The 27965-nt window shown below is 47.2% G+C and overlaps 1 protein-coding gene across 2 annotated transcripts in view; it reads right to left on the bottom strand.

Moving 5' to 3' along the window:
* The window catches only part of LOC116834316 (junctional adhesion molecule A-like), a 72910-nt gene that overhangs the window by 25621 nt on the left and 19324 nt on the right, over positions 1–27965 (bottom strand). For both annotated transcript variants that reach the window (XM_075071133.1, XM_075071134.1), the window contains exon 2: positions 11002–11061. The gene's annotated coding sequence lies outside the window, so the exon portion shown is untranslated. The remainder of the gene's footprint in view (positions 1–11001; positions 11062–27965) is intronic.

Here is a 27965-nt window from a genome sequence, read left to right as displayed (position 1 = left end):
GACCCTGTGGTTCGGCTGGGCTCGGCGGCGGCTCCCCCTGACTCGCCGGGCTGGAGGTGCCGGTTCACGCGTCCCTACCCCGGTGCGGGGCCCCCTGCTCCAGGCGCCGGCGGCGGCTCCACCGGGGCTGGGGGAGGGGGGCCGGACGCGGCCCGCCCCCTCCCCCGGCCCTGCTCCCTACCCCGGCGGGGGCCGCCCTGGGCTGCCGTGTCGCAGCCTCTCCCTGACCCTGGCGGGGCGCTCTGACTCCCGGGCGGGTCCGCGGTCACGCGGCGGCTCCCACCCCGGGCGGGGGCGCGCCCTGGCTGCCGTCGGCCGTGCTCCATACCCCCGTAGCTGATCTTTTCGGTAGCGTCTTTTGGAGTTAAAAATACGTATCACACATTCTACTTACAGTTCAATCACCCTACCTCCCCAACCTTTTAGTTACTGATTTTAATAAAGATTTTCTTTTCTTTCAAAACAGTTGTATATTGCATAAAGAAAACATACTACCCCAAGGGAAAAATCACTTAACATTGCACTTACCCCATGCAGCACCAAACATTACGTTGCTTTCAGCCTCAGATTGCTCCTCAGGCATCCCTAATCCTGAAGCCCTGCTGCCTCCTAGTAGCCTCTCTCTGCTGTGCAAATCACTCTCAGGCTAACTCGGAGTCCCATCGTCACTGAATTTTTCACCCTTCCCAACAAATATTATGGAGATACAGCACGCGATTATAACCGCGGGATGCTCTTTCCCCAAGTCTAGTCCCATAAAGACACTCCAGCTCCGTTTAACGCCAAAAGCACATTCCACAGTCATTCTCACCGCTCAGCCTAGTTAAACCGGCCTTGCTCCTTCAAGCTTCCCTTATACGGTGTCAGACCATGCTTAAGGTAAGCGTGCCCAGGATCACAATAGCATTCGAGTCCCTACTAATCTATTATCGGGAAAATCCCGCCGCAGCTTCCTAACAGGCACTGTTCCGAAAATCGGATTCATGCACCTTTCCAGGCATCCTGTGTAGATTGCAGTGAGACCCCACCGGTATCCACAAGGTGCCTGGAGAACCATAGAGAAATACCTCTTTCTGATTAATGTACTCAGATGCCGTGAGTGGTGCCAGATAAATATGCGTCCTCATCTTATTGCCCCTCCACAGTTATGAACCCCTTGTGCAAACCATCATAAGTCCTGGCATGCTCCCCACAGTCCGTTCTTCTTAGCAGGAGCCATTTATGCCTCAACTTGCATCAACACTATTCCAACGTCTACTTCCCACCTCCAAACTGGTTCGCGACTAGCTTTCTGAGTTCATCTCCAACTGCAATACAACCCTTCTCCACTGCCAGGCACTCTCAATCTCGTGTCCTTGCGCCGCCAGGTGGGCAAGCTCCTCACACAGTCCCATGAAAGTGCTTTCTCATCCCAAAGTTCTGCAGCCACTGCCCATCCCCAGACTGAGGAACGATGTGACCCACCTACTTCAGTCTTTCCATGCCAAGCGGCGTTCCACAGTCTTGAGCACGTCCTACTCCATCAAAGCAAATTAGTGTCACTACGCTCAGCCGGAATCCTTATATCATTGTCGTCGGACTCCTCACTGTCACTTTGAAGCTGAACGAATCTCACTGCCAACTGATTCCTGCGACATTATCACAAATCCTCAGCAGCCGGCTTCCATTTCTAACACAAACCCACTCAGACTCACAAGTGCACCAAACTGCTGAGTCAGCATACGGCCGTTGCAGGAAGCGTGTATGACCGCACCTTCCTTCCCTTTCCCACAACCCACAGTGCCAATAATGGACGAGTGATCTTGGATAGCTGCCCACAGCACCACTCCCAACAGCGCTGCAACTGCTGCAAATGTCGACACTGCCAGCGCTGTTCCTACACTGTAACTCCCACGCTGCCACATTTCCAAGTGTACCATGGCTTGAGCATAAAGACTCCAGAGCTGGAGCCCAAGTCAGCCGTGTAATTAAGTAATTGCTGTAGTCACTATTCAGTACACGAGACTTGCCAAAGCGTTGCTTAGTCACTAGCACTAGATATTATGTAAATGTATTCAGCTGACAGAACACCCCACTCTAGTACAAGATCTTATGTTGACAGAATAATGGAATAGGGATTTTTGTCCAATATATCAGAGACAAGGTAGGTAACAGATTCATGGATGCACATAAGGTATAGTATATTCTCAGTCTACAATCGGGTACCTTTGCTTAACCCTTTGTGCTTGGCGCAGGCCTTCTACTCTGACTGGGACTCTGTTAGGTAGCGAACCACAGTCTAGGCACTAGACTGTCCCTGTGGTCAATAAAACCTGGCCAAGTGCCTTTCACCAACCGTCCATGTGTCATCTTTATGAATAACATAGGTCCCGCTAGAGAGCAGGCCGCTTATCTGCTTTATATAACACTGAAGCTCCAAGGACAGAAGCACTAGCTCTGAACGTACCCAGCAATGACATTTCGCCTTCAACTCATCACACGGCATCCTTGCTATACAGCTCCCTCCAACCTGCATTAGCTGATGACTCCAAACTGCGATGAAGTGGCATGGATCCAATTGACTGCAACATCTCAAGACCACAACTGCAGTAAGGAGCCAGTCTGGTGTTTCTGAAAGTATCTGTTGCTTCGATTCCACTGTAGATTACTAGCACAGTCCCCTCTGCGACAGTGACAAAGACAGTCAAATCTGCATCAGCAACTAGGATTTACTAGTGCTCTCCCAAACTTTACATCTGCCCTGTGCCAGCTACATCCAAGTGTAATTCTTACAAAAGCCAGTGTTCTGTATAAGGATCTCCTAATTGTCATAGCATGCATCTGTGTCATTACCCAACCAGGTCGCAGACTTCAGTTGAGAGAGTATCCCAGGATGCGAATCAGGTCTGGGACCGGATTGGTGGTAATGGATCAGCATAAGGTTGACACGCACATGGCCAAAACTGCCTAGGCCATTGGAGTCACATCAATGATTTTGCTTTTCTCTTCATTTGGAATCATGCTGTTGACCAGAGAATCAAGGGAAAGGCAAACCAGGATCCCTACTCCATGCAGCAACATGTTGGCCATAATGCCAGCTTCCTGCCAACCCTTGTAACAGATATTCTTGTACACTTTGCACAGGCTCCACTTACCCGAGCACTTACCCAACAGTGGCTAAGCCCCACGTATTGACAGCAAGAATCCTGCCTCCTGCAACTGCATGCTCCAGGCTCGGAGTACTATAATAGAGATCAGACCAGCCATCTCAGAAGGACCGCCTGTAAGTACCTGTGAGGCCAGCCACAGCCCGACTACCTGTGGCCACATATGCTTTCACCCTGCCTGCACCCTGGCAAGTTGGAGGACCCTGGAAAACGACTAACCTGTCCGAACACAGAGGCCAAAGTCTCATGGAAACCCCAACACATACTCTGTGATATGACCTAGGATGGTGACAGAGTTACTGCCGCCTGGAAACTCAACAATGTTTCCGTCACCCCACAGGAGTCAGTGGCAAGCCCTACACCACTTTAGCCCTGGCGGGGCCTGTGGTCCGTTGGCCCAGCCCCCCTACCTGCGCTATCAAACCCCAATCGCTATAGACTCTCCACTAGCAACGCTACCCAGCTCACGGTTTTTGTAGATCTGCTATTAGGCCAGCTGCCCACACCAAAGGGCGTTATAGACTTGCCGTGAGGCCACCCACCCCACACCAAAGGAGCCTCTATAACATCTGATTTTGGCCACGCCACCTATACACCAAAGGCACTACCACTCTGGTTGTTAGCCACGCGGCCCCACACCAAAGGGCACTATAGACTCTGCCGTTCGGACATCCCTCTACACCAAGGGTCGACTAAGACTCTGGCGCGAGCCACATGCGCCTGCGCCAAAGGGCTCTTGGCGAACGTGTACAGAAGTCCCATCTGACCTAGACCTTTAGGCGGGACCATCACACACTTGTGTGTCCTGGTGGCAAACAGTTCTACCTACAGAGTTCTCCAGTGCTGTGGAATCTTGATGCATCATAATCTCCAGGACACTCCCGTACTAGCAGGATTTCTGCCTCACAATCCACCAGGTCTTTGTACACCTGGAATGGAAGCCATTGTTATCCTGTCAACCACCCATGCCAGAGCTTCAAATCATCCAATAGGGAACAGGGTTGCACCTCTTTCCTTATTAGTTAACAGTATATATCAGATGTTGCACTTGGAGTTCAGGATAGCATAGGAAGGTTGTGCATAGCCTGAATGCCATGTCCATGCACTGATTGCACCCCGAGTTTCCTGGTACAATCCTGGCATCTTATATCCTCTAGGCCCCAACATTTCCTAACATCTGTGAATATCCTTACTAGGAGGGGCCAGAGAAACACTTGGTTCCTACCATCTCGTCATTCTGTATGTCATTGTGAACCACAACCTCTTTATTCACGTGGTGGTTTACTAGGAAAAACCCCACTTGAGCCTGACTAGCACCTCACAGGTAAACCGGCAAGCGATGTCATAATGTGTACTATCAAAATAGCCCCCAAGTCCCAACACATTCTGCATTGTCACATCTGTTTGACCTATCCCTAAGACTAAAGACTACACTCTTTCCAGAAGGCTCGCTTGACAAACAATCAGAGTCAGTCGAGGCTCCGTACTCATTGGCCGTTGTAAAGATTTTTTCCTAGCTCCACCAGGGGCCACTCTATTGAATAATAGTGGTAGTCCAGGCTTTCTGCCATTTCCTCTGGACGCTCCGATCATCTAGCCGTCGAGCTAGAGGGACACATGAATGGGCTGGTTGCTACTTTGTGCCACGGATAGTCCAAAGGACAGAATTTCACTGCAATATGCAGCTCCCACTGTAGGCCTACTCTCCTGTGAGATGCTGTGAGACTTCATGCAGCAGAAACCACCAACCACTGAGCTTAAGAGATGAATGATGGAAACAAACGTCACCACCTGTAAATTGGATGCACGGTATGTTGTGTCCAATCTCTTCATTCTCGAGAACCACTAGGATCAAAAACTCCTTTCTTCTCAGAATAAGGTATGTACACAGATAATACTTCAGCCCATATCCATAAGGTACCTAGATCCATATAAGATTGAAACAACTAGTACACTTCTGTTTGTACATATTCCTCATGACAAGTATCCTGAATGAGGACAGGCAGATAATGTGTGGAAATGGATAAGAAACCCACGTCAATTTCTACACCCATTTATTGCTCAATGGCTGCCAGGCCAGTGGAAAGGCGAATCCCTCCTGAAGTATGGAACATCAGCGCCACACACTCCAATCAACTCCCACATTTATGCTCCTGTCAAATCTGCTGCCTCAGAGGGAGTCTGATGCGCTGAAGTGATGGAAGATGGGTGCCCCCAGGAGTACCTGGGATTTTCTTTCTTTGTGGGTACTCTGGCTGTCGATCCGAGTAGTAGGATTGTGTCCTCTGCCTCTGCTTGGGCTGCTACTTGTAAGGGTTCCTTTAGGTGTGTAAATCCCTAAGAACCACAGAGCTTTCCTTGAGGGACTGGAAGACTTCATTTGTTTTCTGGCTGAAGAGTTCCATCCCATTAAAGGGCAGGCAATCTATCGTGGCTGTATCCACGAGGCCATCAACTATGTGGCCATCTCAGATGCATTCTTGGCCACCGGTAGGTATGCTCTCATGACCATCTGGCCTTCCTTGATTATTTCTTTCAACTCATCCTTGTTATCTTGAGGGATCTTGGATAGGAAAGGAGTGACCCTCTCCCAAATGTATTTCGTGAACAGGGCCTGGTAATTTCGCAGCTGGAGGGAGGCTGATCAGCACGCCTTGTGTCCATGGAGATCCAACTTTTGGGGTCTTTGTCATTAGGCATGCCTTTCGTGGACTAATTTCTCCTGTGCTGCCGCAACAGCCAGGAACTCTGCATTTGGATGGATATAAGTGTGTTCAAAGTCCTTTGGGGGCATGGGAATCTGTTCTCCACCCTTTTCAAAGTGGGAAGAAAGGTGCCCGGCATTTGCCACAGTCCGTTAGCTGGTTCCAGGAGCCTCTTGTTAATAGGAAAGATGATTCTGGCCAGTATAGTATAGTAGTCTCAGTATCCAAGGTCTCTGCAAATGCAGGAAAGGAGGTCTTAAAAAGCTTTAAAATCAATTGCTTGGGCAAGGGCTGGTGTCACTGCCTTGTCCTTGAGTGGAGATGGGGGTCATTGTGATCCCTCCCTTGCTTCCTGCTCTTGTGGGCCCATGTCTGGTTCTGGTGTGGGTGGCCTGGTTAATGATGCCACTGGGGAACGGGATTGTCTCCTTTCTGGAAACATGGGAGAGGGATCTTGCTCCCAGATACAAGAGTTGATGGTCTCCAGTAAGGCTAAGGTGACATCATATGGGTACTAAGATCCCCAGCAACCTCCTTAGGGTCTGTGACATTATCTGATTAAAGCAGGACCATGCAAACCATTGTTGCTACCGCTGTTATATAACAGCAGCAAATCTTATACAAAGTATGACACATGGCCAGAAAGGGTTAAGCAGCTTGCAGGCTATATAACCAAAGCCAACCTTTAGAGACATGCTAGAAGAGTATGTGAATGGTAATTAGGGGCATGCCTTGGCAGACAGACTAGAACTTTTAAATGCAAACCTATGTTGTTAGAAAGTAAAGAGGATACTAATTGTATGTTTACTTATATCTTGTTTAATGTTAGCCATGTAAACAGTCAGTTCCTGTCTGTCACTATAGCTGTTGATTCAGAGATAAAAGAGAATATTAATATTTAGATGAGTCTTGGGTGAAATGATGTCACTGTCTATATGTCACTTTAAAGTTTGTGATAGACTGCCTAACGGATAAACTGCCTTATGTAAATCTGTGTAGCTAATTCGAATAATAGAATATCAGAGTTGGAAGGGACCTCAGGAGGTCATCTAGTCCAACCCCCTGCTCAAAGCAGGACCAACATCAACTAAATCAATGCGTTACTGGTAATACTTAGGAAAAGAATGAGAACCTAGTCCTGACTGGACCACCCTGAATATAAACATTGGACTATAACCTATGAACAAATTCTGAAAACTCTTTGCAACTACAAAGCTCACCATCTCTGCTATGAATCTGAATCTCAAGAATTGTATTCATGACTGTATGGATACTGATCTTTTAACCAATACACTCACTCATTCTCTTATTTTTTAATAAATGTTTGTTGATTAATAAGAATTGGCTATAAGCATGTATCTGGATAAGATCTGAAATATTCATTAACTTGGGAGGTAATGTGTCCGATTCTTTGGGACCGGTAGAAATTATTTATATGATGAATAAGATTTTCAGAAATCCTCATATTTGACTTGCGTGTCTGGGGGTAGGCCTAAGGCTGGGTTGCTTTAAGGGAATTGTGTTGTTGGCTTCTGGGTAACCAGTGAGGTGTGTTAGAAGCTGTTCTGTGCTGGTTTGGTAAATCTACATATTGAAATATCCACCAGCTTTGGGGGTTGTTTGCCACAGTCTCTGCAGTTCACAGTGCCCTCAGTTGGCTCCCCTGAGACTCTGGTCACAGGGTCTCACTCCAAAGGAAGAAGGGGCTCTCTACTTGATTTGAGAAAGGAGTACATGGGTTAAGTGAGGAGTATCTCTTCGAACAGCAGTGACATCAGGTGATGTTCCCTGCGCAGTCCCAATGGCACATGTCTGGAGATGATTCAGATTACTCCAGGGCAGACACCTGTGCCAAGATTGGGGCTGGGTCCCTCACTCCCTGTGCCATTCATGGCCTGTGTCGAGGATTCAGATGCTCTGTCCTTTGAATAGATGTTTTGTGTCCTCCTTCCGGGACCTTCCTTCATGTTTGGTGCTACATATGAGCTCTGTCCAGTTCCATGAGTGCGCCTCATCTTTATGTACAGGCTCGGATGCCAGCTTTACTGCCCAGGAAGCCAGCGCCAGAGTGACCAATGCAGATCAGGGCCATCCATGCCAAGAGTGTCAGTACCGTGGCTTTTGGTGCAGAGGCCTTCGCCAATATCGAAGTGGTTGGCATCAAAGTCACTTGTGCCAGTGTGACAATGCAGTCTATATGGTTTTATAAAAATATGCTAATGAGTGAAAATAATGTAACTGGAATACGCTTCATGCAAAAAGTCTCTTGTAAGGTATCATTAAAAAGCTTATAATCTACTGAGCGTGATCATCCTATTTGTATAAATGTACCACTCTTGTATCTGAAACTAGAAATATGGAATATAACTCTGAGGGCCTATTGTTATTATGCAAAGTGTGGGCCATTACTGGTGGTTTGGAATCTTGATGACTCCCATTAACCAGGACAATTGACTGTAGATGGCTGTTTTACCTCTAAGGGTATGGCTACACTTGGAATTTTGGAGTGCTGCCGCGGCAGCACTTTGAAGTGTGAGTGTGGTCGGAGCACGTAAACCACATCCTCTACGAGTGTAGCGTGCAGCCCTGATTACACTGACGCTTTACAGCGCTGTATCTTGCAGCGCTCAGGGGGGTGTTTTTTCACACCTCTGAGCGTGAAAGTTGCAGCGCTGTAAAGTGTGAGTGTAGCCATACCCTAAGTCTTCCTATATATGTGTGTGCTGGCAAGTGGGCAATGAAGTCTTGCAGTGACATGTGATCAAGTCACCTGAACTGGAATCCATCTTTAACCTGGTGTCTTTCCATTGAGAAGGAGGGGTGGGGAACTCAGAGAGGGACAAAAGGATTCCCACCTTATGCAAAAGATATATAAAGGGGTGGAAGAGAACAAAGGGGGAGAGGAGCCATCATGAAGAATCCCCTAGCTACCACCTGAGCTGGAACAAGAGCTGTACCAGGGGAAAGAATTGTGCCCAGGCCTGGAAGGTGTCCAGTCTGAGGAAAAAACTTACTGAAGCATCTCTGAGGGTGAGATTATCTGTATTCAGTTTGATTAGACATAGATTTGCGCATTTTATTTTATTTTGCTTGGTGACTTACTTTGTTCTGTCTGTTACTACTTGGAACCACTTAAATCCTACCTTCTGTATTTAATAAAATCACTTTTTACTTATTAATTGACCCAGAGTATGTATTAATACCTGGGGGAGCAAACAGCCATGCATCTCTCTCTATCAGTGTTATAGAGGGCGAACAATTTATGAGTTTACCCTGCATAGGATTTATACAGGGTAAAACAGATTTATTTGGATTTAGACCCCATTTGGGAGAGCACTGGCCTGCTAAACTCAGGATTGTGAGTTCAATTCTTGAGGGGGCCATTTAGGGATTGGTGCTGCTTTGAGCAGGGGGTTGGACTAGATGATCTCCTGAGGTCCCTTCCAACCCTAATAATCTATCAGAGCATCACAGGGAGTTGGGCATCTGAGTGTTAAAGACAAGCACACTTCTATTAGCTACTATCAGGTAAACCTGCGGCTTTGGGGCAAGTAATTCAGACCCTGGGTTTGTGTTGGAGCAGATGGGTGTGTCTGGCTCAGCAGGACAGGGTGCTGGGGTCCCGAACTGGTAGAAAAAGCAGGAGCAGAAGTAGTCTTGGCACATCAGGTGGCAGCTCCCAAGGGGATTTCTGTGATCCAACCCATCACAGCCAGCTCTGCCGATATTCTCTTCACCTTCTGTCCAGCGCTCGATCCTGGAGCATGACCTGTGCTCAAGAGAGCACTGACCGATACCGGCTTAACTAACCTCACACTGGTAGTGGCCGTCACTTCTGTGTCTTAAGTGACCCATGTGGGCTGCTCCAGCATACGCGGCCTGAGCAGAATGTCCCTGCATTTCAGGGCCTTGGATGAAAAGGACTTGCCCACAGAGCATCCATCCGGAAGGTGGCTGTCTCACAGGCAGAAGCTGGAAGCTGCCTTGACTGTGTCCATCCTTGATGGGCACGAGTCCATAACAGGACACGCAGATTTTGAAGTTTGCCATGAGATGTGGCAGCTTGTATGAGGGGGAAGAGATCCTCACTTTAAATATCCACATGAAAGGAGTGTGAAGATTAAGATTTTTTCACAAATCTGATTAAAAATAACAATGTTCAAAGTTAGGTCAGGCACTTGCTCAGTCTCGTCTTGCTGCCATGGGTATCAAAGGGAAGTGAGGGAGGATCGCATCTGCTCTGCCCTCTATGCCTTCAACCAGGAGCACAAAGAGGTCGGGAAGGAGAAGGGAGAAGATAAGCAGCTCCAACAAGCTCAGCTATTCAAAAGAAACCAACCTCATGCCCACAAGACGCACGTGCAGCTGCAGTGGAATCCACACAGACACCAAGTTGAAGAAGAGCTGACCTTACAACATCTTAGGAACAAGTGGTCATGACTAGATCACATTCAATACATGCAAACAGAATCTAAACCAGTAATATATATACACATATCTGCTGCTTTTCAAGGGCCAATTTCATAAAGCTGAAAACAACTGAATCAAACCAGCTGGCAGGAACCAACCCAGGGACAATCTTTGCAGTTTGTGAGCTCTGAGGTATCCATGCTCCTAAAGATCACTACGCTGACTTCTGCTGGAAGGAAGCAGGGACACAGTAGCAGTTTGTCAGGGTGAGCACTTGAGCACGGACACTAGAGCAAGGGAGGGATTCTCATGTCACTGTAATTAACCCAATTCCCCGAGAGGCAGTCACTAGGTCAATGGAATAATTCTTCAATCACCTAGTGCTCTCTACACCGGGGCTTAGGTTGACACAGCTGTCTCAGGAGGTGGTAGATTTCATACCCCTGAGAGATGTTGCTATGCTGATGTAAGTTTTCAGTGTAGACCAGCCCTCAGCCAGAGATCATCCCCCCGCTGGGAAAGGGCAGTGGGTGCAACTATACCTTGACTGCACAGGGAGGCAATCGACAACTTCTCCATCATTGGCAATTTTTAAATCAATCATTTTTTCAGAAGATCTGCTCTAGTTCAAATAGGAATGAATTTAGGGAAGACCTATGGCCTGTGTTATCAAGGAGGTCTGACTAGATCACAGTGGCCTTTCCGGCCTTTGAATATATAATTTAGCACTCTGCACTTACGGTCATTCTCAGGCACTTGAATGGTTTGTGTGTTCATCACCTGGGCTGATATCAAGGACCCTATGGGAAGGAGAAAAAATACGATTAGGATAGATGTTTGTTTACTAACCACAGAACTCAAGCGATCCTGGAGCCAGCAGAACAGCCAAGCTCAACCCCACAGAGATGCAGCTCTCCTATGAAGGATCTACACCTTAAGAACATTCTTTTCTACCTCATTTTCTTGGAGAACTCATAGCCTTACAGAAGACGCCAAGGGTCTGCACCCCATTATGGGAAAGAGGTTCTAGTCAGACTGCTTCAAGCTTTGCTTTCTGGTTGTTTTTTGTTAAGACAAAGTTAAATGTTTGTATTCAGTAAGGCCTTACGGCCCTGAACGAGGATCACTAGGACCACTAGGCTACACACTACACGTGCACAGAACAGTCCTGGCCTCAAAGCCTAAAGACAAGACAGATACAGATTTCTTCCCTGCTTCCTCTTTAAACATTTGCCTCCCACATTGCTTCCCCAGTCTCAGCAGCACTCCTCCTCCCCACACAAAACCACTCAGCTTATGTCTGATCCACCGAGAAAGAGACCAAACTGACTGAAGTGTGCACAGGTTGGTTCATTTTCCCAGAGGGGGGAGGCAAGTTCCCAAAGGGTTGGGGCAGGCAGATCACACAGCCCACAGCATCTATGACTAACATTTTGGACAAAGGAAGCCTCTGTTAAAGGTTCCACACCCTCACTCCTGCAGTTAACACAAAACTCACAGCAAAAACACCTGAGACGACCTAGAAGTCCAGCATCAAACACAGGGTAGCCCTGACTTGACATTCCTGATGTTAAGGCAAAAGCAGAAAGCAATTTTTTTAGAGGGAAAAAGGTCTTTCCAGGCCTCCTTCATATATCAGAAAGAAAAGAAAATCACAAGCCCACATTTCTCAAATGCTTCGGAGGCGTTTTTAAGCAGCAAGAAGCCTGACACTCATTTTTCCAGAGATTACTCTGAGGTGGCAATGTGTGTTGGGCTGAGAGATCCTGGTCGTGAAGACACGGGCAGGTCTGAGACAGCACTGACCACTCCCAATTATTTTTAGAATAGTTCAACTATAAGACTTCTCACTGAAGACTGAAACACTCAGCGTTTTCCACTCTTGCTGCAGATTAACATCCCCAGCATCTGACCTGGCTTCGGCCAAGTATCAGAGAGCCTGCTGCCATCTAGCTTCCCCCTGAAGCCCCCTGCTCACTCCTCTTTGCCTCTATGGAAGGGAACAGAGCCCTTTTCCGCCTAAGCACCATCAGCTAACAGGAAATCCATCTCTGGAAGTGACCTATTCTGTAACCAGGCAGACACGGGAAGCCTAACAGAGAAGGCAGGAGGTGGCCTATTTAAAATATCTTGAGGAACAGAAGGGCAGGACAGAGGTTTGTTCTGCGTCCATGGCTCCACCCAGACAGCTTTGCACTTTGCCATCCTACCAGTCATTTTTCCTTATGCAATCACGGTTTCTAGCACTGTTACAGAACATTTATAGCACCTATTGCCCTTGACATGAGTGCAATCTTAGATCTACAAATACAGCGTGATTGCCACTAGGGCTGGAAGCCACAATGCCCTAGTCTTGCCAGGACCACCACCAAACACACAAACAATTTTATATTACACATAAAATAGTCACTAAAAGTCAGTGTGTGTAAACGCTCTTTTTCAGCATTTTTGCGGAGGAAATACTTCCAGCCCTGCGAGCAGCGTTAGCTTTGTCACAAAGCCACGTTCACACTGCCACTTGCGTCGGCAAAACTTTCGTCTTTCGCAGGGGGGCTTTTTAAAGTACCCGTAAAAGACAAAAGATTTGTCAACAACTTCGCAGCGTAGACATACCCATAATTAAGCCAACCTAAACCCCGGTATAGACACTGAAGACCCAGCTACCGCCTCGTGAGAGCGTGGATTAACTACAGCAATAGAAAAACTTTGTCACTGTTGCAAGTGCCTACGCTACAACAGCATAGCTTCAGCATGGCAGCTGTGCTGCTGAAGTGCTTGTAGTGTAGACACCACCTGAGACTAGATGCTTCCACACATACAGCTTAAAACAACATCGGCCTTTTTAGCTGCCTGTCTATTTCACTGTTTGCTAGGAACTCTGGGTCTCTCAGCATTACTGCTCTCTGGGTTTCTAGTTCCTTGTGAATATGTTTAATCTTGTATAACTGCAGTCTAATCTGGGGTTATTCTCCTTTTGTTTTTAAATCTCTTTAGGTCCCTCTGTGCTATTTCTCTGCCCTTGCTGTTACTCCTGATTTATCATCATATGAATGTCATTAACATACTTCTTATCTCATATTTCTCACAATTGCAGAGCTTTAATTTGTAAGCTCTACAGCATTTTCTGTTTTACAAACATGAGAGTTTAGACTAAGATGCCCACAGCTGCCTAAGGGACTAATTGCAATGGGCACTGGGCAGCCAAAATTCCCTAGACATAGCTTGGCAAATCTCTGACTCTGAGTCTTTCCAAACTCCATGAGATGGGGTAAGCAAGTGATCCTGTTTTATAAAGCGACAATGGAAGCACAGAGGTACTTCAACTGTCAGTCGTTTGGGGCAGGAATAGTCTTTGTTCCACGTCTGTACAGTGCTTAGCACCTTGGGGCTCCTAGATGCTACTGAAACACAAATCCCCAATTCCCCAGACCAATACGAGATTTACCTAGGCTTACACAACAAGACTGTGACAAAGCCAGGGACACAACCCAAATCGTAGGCCACAAGTCCTGTGCTGAACTACACAATTCTCTAGAGCAGTGGTCCCCAACGTGGTGCCTGTGGGCACCATGGCACCTGCGGGCACCATGGCACCTGCCAGGGCATTTATATGCGCCTGCCTAGTGCCCAGCAGGGGAGAGAAGCCGCGGCACCGCGCCTGCTGGGACAGAGAATCCCGGGGCTGCAAGCGCCAGTGTTCTCTGTCCTCTTGCTTCTCTCTGCACTGCCCAGAACTGGCACCAAAAAAACCCAAAACCCAAAAACAAAACAAAACAAAGCAAACCACTCCAACTCTGTAGAATGGACAGAATGCCGCCCCGTAGCATGTGCTGCTCCAGCCACGTGCTTGCTCTACTGGAGCCTGGAGCCAGCCTTGTATGTGAGTAATTGTTGGCGCCTGCCACACTCTTCTGAAAACATGAATGTGCTACTGGCCACAAAAAGGTTGGGGACCACTGCTCTAGAGGGAAGACCCAACCCTGTGGCACCCAACTAGACAGTTATCTAGGTACCCATCTGACCGTGTCACTATTACCCAGGAGTCGGCCCCATCACATTGTCATTTATTACCCTGATAGTTTTCAATCCATTGAACAAGGAGCACAGACAAGCGAATCGGAATTAAATGCAGTAAAAGACTGAGACAGGCTAATCAAGTTTTAAAATCCAAGTGTGACATCTTCATTCCCCAACAGTTGCTCTGTCACAAGAAAACAATCAAGCAAAGCTGTTACCAAAATGGAGGAAGGGTACAGGGCAATAAAGTGACACGAAAGACACGGTGTCCCTAACTAAAGGGCATGAACGGTGTATCAGAACCAAAACCAGTTATCAGCAAGGAGACAGCTATACATTAAACAGGGAGGGGGTGGAACGGAACAAGGGAGAGAGAAGCTCTCAGTTAGCCTCTATATGCTGCCTGGTGGAATTTCCTGTTCCACCTGTTGGGTATCGTCTCTTCCCACTCAGCCCCCACTTTTTTCAGCAGTTTCACAGGAAACCTAGCCCATATTTGTCTAGTGAAAGGTTGCTTGGCGGTTTTCAAACACCTCCCCTCGAGTCTTTAGTCATCAGACTCTGCATTTCCTGCTCTGTTTGGAACAGATTACACAAGACAGGACTTTATACAGGGCCCCATATCTGGGAACTCAGTTCCTTTCTGATGCTGCTTTGCCAGGTGTCCTGGCTACCCAGCAGCATGGCAGGTTTTTAATGATTTTAATGGTACCTGCTGCCCCATTTGTTTGACATTTCCTTGTGGGGTTGTTTCCTCCAGATGCCTACGACTGGCAGGCAAGTTACCAACCCCCATTCGCATGAGTATTCAAGACTTACTAGTGATCTTGTGTCCTTTTGGAGCTTGACACATTTAGCATGTGCTTCAAGTGGATGGGTTGCTTCTATAGTGGTAGTTGTCTTGGATGCCTGATTGCTAAGAGCTAATCTTGGCTCTGCCTTGGGCAACTCACACAAGTGCCTCAGTTTCCTCATCTGAAAGCATTCTTATACTTAAATCCCTTCTCACAAGGGGTGGCTTTCTACAGTGTCAAAAGCGTGGGGGAGGTTTACAAGACATGGTTCCTCTCCAAGAAGTTCACAATCTAGAGCCCCCTGATTCCACAGCCACACTGGGGTGAAAGCTAAATCATGGCTCCGCTTTGCAGTAGAGACAAGTCTTGGGAGGATTCAGCCCTGTATGGGAAATGCTCTTAAATAGCCATCAAGAACAGCCAAGATCCACTCTACACCCCCAATGTAAACCATGTTTTGATTATTCTGGGGGAAAGCTATGTTGTAACCAGGATCAGCAACAGGGCTGTTGTGTAGATGGGACCTTATAAACAATTCAAATGGTCATAAAATCTTGCAGTGAGTCACCCACTTTTCTGGCATTTCCTTCTCTGTCACAGCCATGCTAAGAAACTATGACTTAGCCTAGTATCTACCAGGCTTAAAACAGTTCCCTAACAGTTGTATCCTGTTATTTTTCCTGACCACAAAGATAAACTATATATTTCACAGCTGCCTCTAAAATATGGTTCTTGCAGTGTTCAGGCTTGTGACACAAAGACGATTAGGGTAAGCAGAAGACAATGGTTAGTACAGTTTAAGGTCCCATGATCAGGTTTCATTACACCTTGGTTCTTTGGTATACCTTAAGTTAAATCAGGAGTTCTCAAACTGGGGGTCAGGACCCCTCAGGGGGTCACGAGCTGTCAACCTCCACCCCAAACCCTGCTTTGCCTCCAGCATTTATAATGGTGTTAAATATATTAAAAAGTGGTTGTAATTTATAATCACATGGAAAACTAAATCAGTTACATGATAATCAACAGAATTAACACACAAAGGGTATGGCTACACTTACAGTTGTACAGCGCTGGGAGTTACAGCTGTCTTCATACAGCTGTGTAGGGAAAGCGCTGCAGTGTGGCCACACTGACAGCCACCAGTGCTGCAGTGTGGCCGCATTTGCAGCGCTGTTGGGAGTGGTGCATTAGGGGCAGCTATCCCAGCGTTCAAGTGGCTGCAATGTGCTTTTCAAAAGACGGGGGTGAGCGGGAGCGAGAGAGTGGATTTTTGGAGCTGTCAGCTCCCTGCCTTGCAAGTTCTAAGGACTGGAACATACACATCACCAACCTGCAATCAATTTAAAAGTTTTGAACCCTTCCCCCACCCCTCTCTTATTTACTAAATACAAATTATGCACTCCTAAATAGCCTTCAGACCACATAAGTAGCTGCTCCAACACGGACTCTCCCCACCCCCTCCGCCCTGTGGCTTCTCTACTCAAAAACAAACAGCTGTGAACATTCCAAAGCAATTCCCCTGCCTCCCTCTGCTCTGGAGCAAACAGCAGCTGTGTTTGTTTTTTAGATAAGCAGCTCTGGGGAGCCCGGACGAGTTCAGCCACTATTCCGGTTTGTTGTGAACAGGCATTCTGGGATACCTCCTAATACCCTGGAGGCCAATAACAGTGCTTTTGGTGGCCACACTTGACGAGCAGCGCTGCAATCGTTACACCCCAAGCAGACCAGGTGTACAGCCAGCGCTGCAGCCAGGGAGTTGCAGCGCTGGATGTGCCTTGCAGGCGGGGACAGTTACTAAGTTGCAGTGCTGTAAACCCACCACCAGCACTGCAACTCTCCAGTGTAACCATGGCCAAAGTAACAGTTCTTTGAGTCAGAGAGTTTCAGCCGGAGCAGTAGTCTGAAGTCTATACAACAACCCGACACCATTTCACAATTAAACAAATATAACATGGAAAGATACGCCACTGTGGCTAGATCCAAATTATAACACACAGTACAGCACACCCTCCAGGGACTGCTGTATCAGTGGCCTTGCCCCACGGGTCCCTGAGAGAAATGTTTGTTGGAGTAAATCCATCGCTGGTTGGTCCTGCACCAATCTTTCAGAGCGTGAACCACAGATGTGGCATTTTTCAGTGTACACAAAAGCTGGTATCTTACTACATCAATAGCAACCCATCTGGCATAAGAGACTCTTTATTCTTTGGAAGACAAGACACAGGACCACAGATTTTTAAGTGCTGGAAGGACCAGTATGGCCATCTAGTCTGACCTCCTGCAAAGCACAGGCCTTAGAATGTCACCCAGCAATTTCTGCCTCAAGCCCAATAACTTGTAACTGAGCTAGAGCACATATTTTTTAAGACACTTAATCATGATTTAAAGATTTCACGTGATGGAGAACCTACCAAACTTCTCGGTTCACTGTCCCAGTGGGCCATATGCCACCTCACTGTTAAAAATGTGCCCCTTGTTTCCGGTTTGAATTTTTCAAGTTTCACTTGCTAGTCCTCAGATCTGGCATTCTGCCTTTGTGTGCTACATTAAAGAGCATCTGCCTATTACCCCTGAGGGCATTCAGTGCCAAAAAATTAAAAATTCTGCACACATTATTTTAAAATTCTGCAAGCTTTACTGTCAATAAATAAATGCAGAGGCTCTAGCATGGCAGTGGGGAGCACAGACCACTGGTTGTACAAAGGTGAGAGATCACCCTGGACTCAGTGGTGAGGCTGCATCTGACCCTGACACAACACAAGGCCTGGGTCTACCCCAGAAACACCCTGGGGCCCTGCCCCTCTGCGCCAGGTGCACCAGGTATGGGGCAGGCAGGCTCAACCAAGTGTGGATGAGCTCAATATGGGGGGATCCAGTAGTGGGATGAGAGGATTCTGTGTGAGACAATTTGAGTGGGGGCGGCTCAGTGGGGGGATCTCCACAGAGGCAGGTGCAGGGGCAGTGAGACTCTGCAGGGGCTTCCAAGTGAAAGTACACCTCTACCTTCATATAACACTGTCCTTGGGAGCCAAAAAATCTTACCGCGTTATAGGTGAAACTGCGTTATATCGAACTTGCATCAATCCACTGGAGTGCGCAGCTCCCCCCTCCCCCCCGAGCAACCGAGTGTTATATCCAAATTTGTGTTATATTGAGGTAGAGGTGTCGTTGGGGATCAGTGGAGGGGTCAGGGTGCTGGGGTAGTGGGGCTTACTGAGGTGGGAGTCTGGTTGCAGCTAGTTGGGGGGTCAGTGGCATGGGGGTCTGGACATGGGGGTTCAGGGTGGTGCAGGAGGGGTGAGGCATGTCTCGATAGGGGGTTGAATGCAGGGAGCTCAGTTGGGGTGGGGGGTCTGGATGCAGGGGTGGGGGTCTGGCTGCAGGGTGGCTCCAGATGCAGGGGTTGAGGTTCAGTGGGGTGGGGTTCAGGTATGGAGGGCTGGGGGGGTTCTGGGTGAATGGGGTGAGGCTCGGCGGGGGTGTCTGGGTATGGGAGTTCCAGATGCACTCGAGTTGTGTGGATGGGGGAGCAACTCCCCGTACAATGACCCTTCCCCCCACAGCCGAGGACGATGGGGGCAGAAAGCAGGGGAGGATGCTGAGCTTTCTGCAGCTGGGGGCGGTTTTGGGAGGTTGAGGGGAAGGAGGGTCCTGACACAGCCCCAGCTACTCCTTGCAGGGTAAGAGGAAATCCCATCCTCCTCTGCTTCAGCCCAGCTAGGACTGGCAGCTGATCCCGGCTCAGGGTAGGAGCCACATTTATAACATCAGGATGGCTGTACTGGGTCAGACCAAGTTCCATCCAGCCCAGTATCCTGTCTACTGACAGTGGCCAATGCCAAGTGCCCAGAGGGAGTGAGCCTAACAGGTAATGATCAAGTGATCTCTCTCCTGCCATCCATCTCCACCCTCTGACAAACAGAGGCTAGGGACACCATTCCTTACCCATCCTGGCTAATAGCCATTAATGGACTTAACCTCCATGAATTTATCCAGTTCTCTTTTAAACCCTATTATAGTCCTAGCCTTCACAACTTCCTCAGGCAAGGAGTTCCACAAGTTGACCATGCGCTGTGAACGAAGAAATTTACCTCTCTTCCAGATGCTCTGGGTGCCAGAAACAATGTATCTGCTCAGCTAGGGAGTGGTGCATAACTGGTTTTGCAGCTTCTCTTCGCTTCCCTGTCAGAAAGTCATTTTTCTGCAGGGAAGCAAAGAAATCTACGGGGGACATGAATTTTGCGTACGCGCAGTGGCACAGAATTCCCCCAGGAATAACCTGTGTGGTGTTGTATTAACAGTAGGCACATATACACCATGATTCAACCACCGCTTAACCTTCTCTTTGACAAGCTAAATAGACAACCTATTGAACCTAAGATTACAGGATCTGCAGAAGCTCAAATCATGTGGAATCAGGAGTACAGGTGACAATGCACAGAGGGGTCACTGAAAGGGCATACAAGAGCATTGCACGAATGCACTGGGGGGACCAACCGTAAGGACACAGCTGATCTGCCAGCATTTTCCATTTACACTAGCACTGCTGCCAGTGCAGAGTGACCTAATGCAAAATATATACGGCAGCTACCCTTGCTCTAAGCAAAGGTAACAGAGATGGATGCATTCAAGCACTGATCTGAGCATTCCTTGGGGGGTGAGAACTATCCTGGTAGCACGAGCTGGTGGTGCAATTCCTAGTGAGCTAGGAGATGCAGCAACTTTCTCTCTGGGACAGGAAACGACCACACTGAGTAAGGTACCATGACAAATTACTTTGATCACCTCCTGCAGCTTCCGCTTTACCTCCCACCCCCAGTATATCTACAACTCATCTTTAAAGGTGAGCTGTGAAACAGAACAAAAGATTTGCTTTTGCCGCTTGCTGCTCCCATGCAAAAAGAGGTAATAGCTTTTCAGAATAGCAGTTTGAGGTTTTTTTTATTATCGAAATACCAAAGACCACAGGTCTCCCAGAGCCTTGATCTGATAGACGGCTTTGCAAGACCTGAATAGTGATGGCACACCAGACCATAGCCTGGGCAGCTTCTGTCTCTCCTCTTGCACTAAGAGGAAAGAAATACCAGGTCCAAGTGAAACTCTTAAGGATCTTGGAAGGACAAGGGGCTGCATTGACCCCCATGAAGATTTGAACATGGGGCTCCAGGGAGTAAGTATTTTAAATCCCCAAGGCACAGCCCACTAAGGCAGCCCCCGCAGCACAAAAGAACTAAGAGGCATCTAAAAAGTCACTCAAGAAAGAAAATGAAAGTCTGACCCTGTGCTTTATAACCCGTCAGGTATGAAGATCTTGGGGAGCAAACTTTCAAAGGGGCCTCAACCAATCCACCCTGTAAGAAACAGAATTGAGATGGTTAACGCTCTCAACATGCAGGCAGACATATTTCCACCCGGGCAGTTGCCATCTCAGCTGTGCCAGGAATCGATTGTGGATGTAAAACAAGAGGCTGTTAATTAAAAGTAAGATGTTACCATGAACTGACTGTAATCAGTAAAGGGTGGAGGGAGAATCCTGCTGCAAGCTGAGAGGGAGGACAAAGGAGTTGAGATTTGACTTGGTATTCTTCAGAGTTCTTGAATCCAGATTCCAGCTGAGACAAAGGTGGAGAGCAAAGCCTTGTTTTGCAATTAATCTGTCTCCCCTCGGGCACTTCCCAGGAAGATCCAAACCTCTCCATCACACACGACAGACATCTCTCAGCAATGGAGGGCAACCCAGTGTATTAGAGGCCTCCTGCTGAGACAGCACAATGCAAGAGGCCACTGTTTGGAAGTGTAAAGGAAGGAGCCCTGGAAGTCCTATTGTTTCTCTGCTCAGCAAACTGGGAGAGTCTTTGGTTTTTTTTTCTTTTCAACACAAACAGGCTGGCTGAACCAGGAAATGCCAAACTAATCCTATGGCTTACAGCTCATCAGCATTGACATAAATATGTTCGGGAAGGAGAGGGGTTCAAGGTACCCAGTCTTTCTGGTTTCAGCATGTCTGCACAACAGCATATGTTGATGCACTAGTTTGAGAGGCAGCGTGGTCTAGCAGACTGGGGCTAAACTGGAAGTCAGAACTCCTGGGTTATATCAGGTTGTGCTACTGACCTGCTATAACCTCGAGTAAATCACCTTCCTTCAGTCTCTCTATTTCCCTTCCCACCCCTCTGTCCTATCTCGATTTTAACTTTTCCAAGGCAGAGACTGTGTGTATGTACACTGTCTAGTACAACAGGGCCCCAGTTTTGGTTGGGACCTTTAGGCATTTCAGTAGTACAAAAAAAAAAAGACAAGTTACTGTTTTTTTCCATGCAGTTTCCTCACCACATTCCAATGTTAGATCCATAGAGAGTTCAACTCTACAGGCAAGAAAATCAATGTAATTGAACTTGGAAGAGTTCCTAGTGGCCAGCTCCCAGAGACTCGTCCCTTCGTATTGCTTCATAAACCACTGCCCTGTTCCCAGTCCCACTTCTTGGGACTAGAAAGTCAGAGCTGCTCCTGAAGAGCGGAAGTTTCCTTGAGCCGATTGACCTTTAAATACCATGCAGTCATAGTCTAGTCTGTAAGCGCAGGTTATGTGCCGGCCCTGAGTGTCATTCGACCCAACAGGATAAGATGGTTTAGGGTTTCTGAAAGGCAAATACTGAGCCTATTCCCCAGTGTTTACACATAGCTGCTGGGAAATAACCTCTGAAGCCTTCTGGGCGTGTTTGTAAAACAGCACAATGGCTAGGATAACTCAGCATCAGTGACTAAGACATCATTTAATCTCTGTATGTTAAATGCCTGGCTGCTCTCGGACTTGCCTAACCCTGATCCAGTACATTTATATCTGGCACCACAGTGCCATTTCAACTCACTAGAGACGCTTCTAAGCCCTTGCACTAGTAGGGATGCCATTCTTATGCTGTTTGTGCAGCACCCAGCACACTGAGTCTCCAATCCTGCTTAGAATTTGCGGGTACTGCCACAGCACACTTAAAAATTAAGTTGCCAGCTGCCCCTTCCCACACAGCCACCTATTATTATTTACTGTTTATATTATGGTAACAACCAGGATAGGCTCCACTGTGATAAGGACTGCATGGACACACAGTAAAGGACAATCCTTACAAGCTGGTTCCTGGGAGTTGGAAGGTACTTACTAGTTCACAGGCAATGCCAATAGCTGACGTAGAGTCAGGGCGGGGACTGACAGCCAACCACATATATTTATGCCAAGAAGGGTTAAATGAGTCATTCTGCTCTAAAACTACAAAGAGCACATAATGGAACAGGCATGCCAAAAAAATTAAAGTTGCCGTGGTTCAGGTCACACAGTCATTTAACTTTTCACCCCGAACGGTTGCCTAGCAGAAGCAAGGATAAAGACCTGCACAATGCAGCTTCACTTTCTCCGCACGGGCAGGTCAATGACATTCCTGGGACCTTTGCAGATCCATGTCTAATCCATTACTAGGCAGGCAGAGGTGGGTATCCAGAGTACCAGATCCATTGCCATTCTGCTTTATGAAATGCTAGAGAAAAACTGGGAAGGGCTGCAAGCACAAAGGAATTCTGAGTGAAATTCCCCTTCAGATGAGGTGCTGGATAATCACCAATACAGCACTTCCTACCTTAGGTACCTTCCATTCAAGGACTCCAAAGCTCTTTACATAAAATCTGATTCAACAGATGGCCTGTTTATTCTATCCAAATACATTTAAGCTCCTAATCTCCCTCAATATAACAGCACCTCAAACGGAGTATTAATTAGGCTGGTAAGAGGGGGGAGTATACCACTGCAGAGGTACAGCCAGTACTCAGGACAGCATGGGGAGTTCACCTGTATGTCATCACAGCACCACTCCTAGGCACTGAGGTGCTAATGAGCGTACCAGGGATAGTAGATAACTCCCAGCTGAGTGTCCCAGCCTTCCCATCAATCACTGCAGCATAACAAACACCAGCATCCAACATGTTTACAACTCAAGCTACACCTCTGCTGCTCTGGCACCATCCTAGAGATACCCCTGCCTGGAAGGAAAGATGGAAACTACTGGACAACTTCTAAACATTTGAAAATGGGGTTCTTGCCAAACCCACACCTGGATTGCATGGCACAAGGGGTTCCTGTGAATGCTCTGAACTAGCCAGTGATATCACAGCTCAGTTTGTTTCCCCGTACAAAGGACAACAGTCTGAAACAGAATCGACTCCCCATGGACTGAAGCGTGGGAGCTGCCCTTGGATTACAGGGTCTGTATTTCTAACTCTTGCAAATTTACAAGTCTCATGATATTTGGTATTTTTCTTAAAGCCCCAATTCCTACAGCCAGGTGGTTACAAGAGACTCTCCACTTTCAGTTTTTAACAGTGGTCACTGAGAAGAACTCAATCCTCAAAAACCAGAAGGCCAATAAAGACCACTCAAATTATTTAAAATCTCACTAATTTTAAAACAATCTTCTGGTATGGGGGGCCTGGTCCATGGCTTTTGAATGGCTGGGGCTGGCAATGCTGAGAACCCAAGTGCGAGAAGAGGGTCTTTTAAAAACGGACTTAGTTACCATTTGCTTGAAAGTGTTTGGAAGGTCATGATTGCTCCAGTGGGTGCCTCTGAACAGCACCGCTGGAATAGTCCAGTATCGCATGACCACAAAAGATCGTGACTGCACAGTCTCCACTCACCTTGGGCTGGATTAACAGCACCCCATGGAAAGACTCCCACAACCCTCCTGCACTTGTCACACTCATTCTGTTCCCAGTAGAGAGTCAATTTGGAAGCCCTCCCTAACAAAACCTGCCAGGCTGCACATTCCCAGGGCTTGAGCGTGTGGATTTGGCATATTTAGAGCATCAACATCTGTCGTTCAATAGCCACATTTCATTCAGGACACTAACCAAAGGATTCTGAAGAGTGTTGGTGCACTGGTGTACAATTCAGATCTGAATTAGGGACTCCCCTTCCTTCACACAACCTCAGTGGAGACCAGCAATTTAGCACTTACACACCTCTTTATCTGTAGACATTAAGACTCTTTACAAAGGTGGAGTGAGGAGGTCAGTATCATCCCCATTTACAGACACAGGAAAAGATTTGCCCAAGGTTATACAGTGGGCCAGGAGCAGAACCAGGATTAAAACCCAGGACTGTTGACTTCCAGTCCAGAAGATAAGGAAGGCAGCTTTGCCCAGTGCCCTAAGAGTAGCTGAAGAGCTACAGCTCTTCACGCTCTCTTTTGCGGATCTACCGACAAGGGATCCCCTCATCTGTCCCACAATGATGGGGCTCTATTCACATGTGCAGAGTCTGAAGGAATATGCATGTGGTTAATTCAGAGAGGAGGCATTTCTGCTTCCCTGTCACAGAGGGGCCTGGTCCCTGGGCTGTTTTGCTCTTCACTGGTAATGACTCATCCTGCCCTGACATGCTTTGCCCAGTGTTCATTGAATTTATCAGTCAGGTGAGATGGGTGGGGCATGGTACAGATACAACTGGCTGCTAACTCCTGGCTGGAAACCATGGAGCCAGCAGAGAGTGAATGACTCACTACTCAAATCACAACAGTGAGAAGACAAACCCCAAGGAGCTTAGCAACTCTGTTCAAATCACTCTGCTCTACGGCTTGTGCTTAAGCATAATAAAGGCAGGAACAAAGGGCAACAGATAATCACTCCCCTGACAACAGGTTCAAGAAATGCTTCCTTTTAGAAGCAGGACACAAGCTGAGGGAGGTAGTATCTTTTATTGTGCCATCTTCTCTTCTTCAGGGCTGGACAAAGCTGCCTCCCTTCTTCCTACCTGTTTTCTAAAACACTGGGTCTTCCTTTGAGAAAGCTCTCAGCAGGAAAAAGAGATGAGTCTTTCTACTAGGAAGAGAATTCTCTCTCACGCTCTCCACCGGAGAATTGTGGGAGGAGGAGGGAGAAGTTTCCAGATATACTCTTAGCTAAGCAAGTCCAGAACAACATCCCATTAGTGGAACAAGTCAGATTCTGTGATTTTAGGGGTTCTCTGTGTTAGGGAAAATAACCCCGCCCCCCATTGTCTTAGGCCCTAGGCCTTTGAGCAAAAATAATTTGGAGCCTTAGCTTAGCTTGTTTTACTGTATAAAGGGCATGCCAAGGCAGAAAGATGTAGTCAGGGCCCCAAAAAGAGGAACTAGAATTGAATAAAGGGGAGCCAGGAGATCTGTTAAGTTACAACAGCTGAGTCTGCTGTCGGGACTACAGAAAAAGTGCTAGAATGGTCAAAGCGCAGACTTGACTGGCAAAGACAATCACAGGAAAATAGGAAAATGTGTAAGAGTTGCTTGCTAAATAGCAATATGTATGCCATAGGGTAAATATTAGTCATGTTTTGCAGCATTAGCAATTTGTATTCCACATAAGGCTGTATTTGTGTGTGACGTTTTGCGGTTTTAACCTTTATAAGCTCAGTAACATTTGTAACAGGCAGAGCAGCTTAACCCTTGCTAGGGTGACCCGCTGGCTCTCCCTGGGTGCGCACACTTGTAATCAATATAGGTGCCTCAGGCTATCTGATTCAAATTCAATAGAGTGGTGGTCTTTTCCCTAACATCTGCAATTAACTTCATGTGCATTCAAAAGAGAGTGTGAAGGTTGCATCTTAGGAACAGAAAAGCAGCACAATGCACACTGCTATCTAGTCCTGCCCCGCCTCCAGTCAAATAGCAGCCAAGGTGTGAATCCACCTTTCCCTCCCTCAGTAAGATGTTCAGCTGAATGGGCAGATGGCCCAGTTAAATGCTAATATTAGCAAAGGAGTGAACAAAATAAATTGTCAGAGGCACAGTCAAGCCCTGGGACCTCCTAGTTCACAAGTTGGAGAAATGGTGGCAGCTCTGTTGTAAGTAATATACCTACACTATGATTCCTGCTACTGTTACCACCACTGGAGTGGCACCACTGGTGAATTACAAGGCTCGTTTTTGCCAACAGTCACAGCCTATACCCCGCAGGTATAGGCTGTGACTGGGCTCAAGATTCTCTGGCACTGGTAACCCTGCTTAAATGTGTTTGTGGCCAGAGCATGTTGCACCATGGTTAGATTGTGTCTTTGCAGACAGAAGCAGCACGTTCTGGGATTATGCTAGAGTCCTAGAAGACACCAGTGCATTTCTTCTGCTCACACACATAATACTAAACCATTTTCATTTCCCAGCCACCTCCTCTGGAGCAGCAACGACGAGGATGAACATATGGTTTTTCATAACTGATGCACATTATTGTTTAACATGCAAGGGTGGGGTGAGTTAGTCACAAGGACTGTACTTTACTCCCAGAGAGCAACTTCCTCCCAGCTGATCTCCTAATACTCTTGTTCTATATGCAACATTGCTCAGTTTCCAGAGCAAGTTTAAGTCTTGTCCACAATGTGAGATGTAACCATTTAAACCAAGCCATTTTCAACAGACCTGAACCCGGGTGACTGACTCTCACACTGCCCTGCCTGCAGACCATTCTAAGACATGGCTGCTGAACAGTAGAGGAGCAATGCTTTTAGCAGGCCTTGCTCTGGGTGGCCAGATTGTTAAAGAGAGGAAACAAAACAATGGAGGGGTCCCACAGGGAACATTTCCGTGGGGCCCAGAAGTACATGCCAGAGGAGAGGGGGGATAGAAAAGGGAACTCATACCCCTCTTGGGTGTGGATTGCAGCGAGGCTCAAAGTGGGAAGAAAAGGGAAATAAGAGACAGTTTCCGTCATACACATTTAGGACTGGATTTTAATGGTGCTTTGCCTGACATCCTGCCCTTCCCTGGCTTGAGTACACCATGTGCTCATTCTTTGAGACTCCAGACTGGCTTTTTAAACAGTCCCAATCTCTCCTTCTATAGATGTTCCATACCCCTACTCATTTGTGTACTTTTATGTATTTTTCCCCAATTCTTTTTTTATACCATTATCCTAATGGCTCCTAACTAACACTGTTACCTTTTCTGATGGCCACTGCACACTGAGCAGATGTTTTCAGAGAACTAGCCACAATGACTTCAAGAGCTCTTTCTTGAGATAATAGTTAATTTACACCCCATCATTTTGTGTTCATAAATAAGATTATGGTTTTCCAGCACCCATTACTTTGCATTTATCAACTGAATCTTATCTGCCATTTTTTTGCCCAGTCACCCACTTTAGTGAGAGTCTTCTGTAACTCTTGGCAACCAGCTTTGGACTTAACTATCTGGAGTAATTTAGTATTGTTTGAAAATTTTGCGACTTCACAGTGTACCTGTTTTCCCAGATCATTTATGAATACATTGAACTTGCAGGTTGAACAGAAGGGTGGGCACCCCACGTTTTGGCCATCCTAAACGATTCCTTGTAAGTTTGTCAGGGGCAGAAAATCTCCTAGACCAGAGGTTCTCAAAGTATTGTACTGGTGAACCCTTTCAAATAGCAAGCCTCTGAGTGCGACGCCCTCTATAAATTAAAAAACATTTGTATATATTTAAAACTATTATAAATGCTGGAGGCAAAACGGGGTTTGGGGTGGAGGCTGACAGCTCACAACCCCCTGCAGGGTTGCAACCCTCAGTTTGAGAAACCCTGTCCTAGGCAGCCCCAAAGTGGAAAGCAGTTATCTGACCACCACCACCCCCCCCCCCGAAGATCCTAGGATGGGAGGGAACTGGCTGTCTCTCAAGGAGGCACTCAAATAGAAGAGTAGGAGGAGGACAGGCCAAAGACACTAAAGGTAAGAGGTGGACTTCAGCTAAGGAGTAGAAATGTAATGTGTAAATAACTCTAAAAGATGGCAGTTATACTGGGCTGGCATTCCCAGTGAGGAAGGGCAGTCAACTCAGGCAGTGACAGCGCATGACCTCCTCCACTATCCGACCAATAGGGCCTCCCCCTCATCTGGAAGAATGAGAGAG

The sequence above is a fragment of the Chelonoidis abingdonii genome, chromosome 11 (assembly GCF_003597395.2).
Source record: "Chelonoidis abingdonii isolate Lonesome George chromosome 11, CheloAbing_2.0, whole genome shotgun sequence".
NCBI lineage: Eukaryota > Metazoa > Chordata > Testudines > Testudinidae > Chelonoidis > Chelonoidis abingdonii.
The sequence above is the reverse complement of the archived record's forward strand: the minus strand, read 5'-3'. Positions and strand labels throughout refer to the sequence as shown.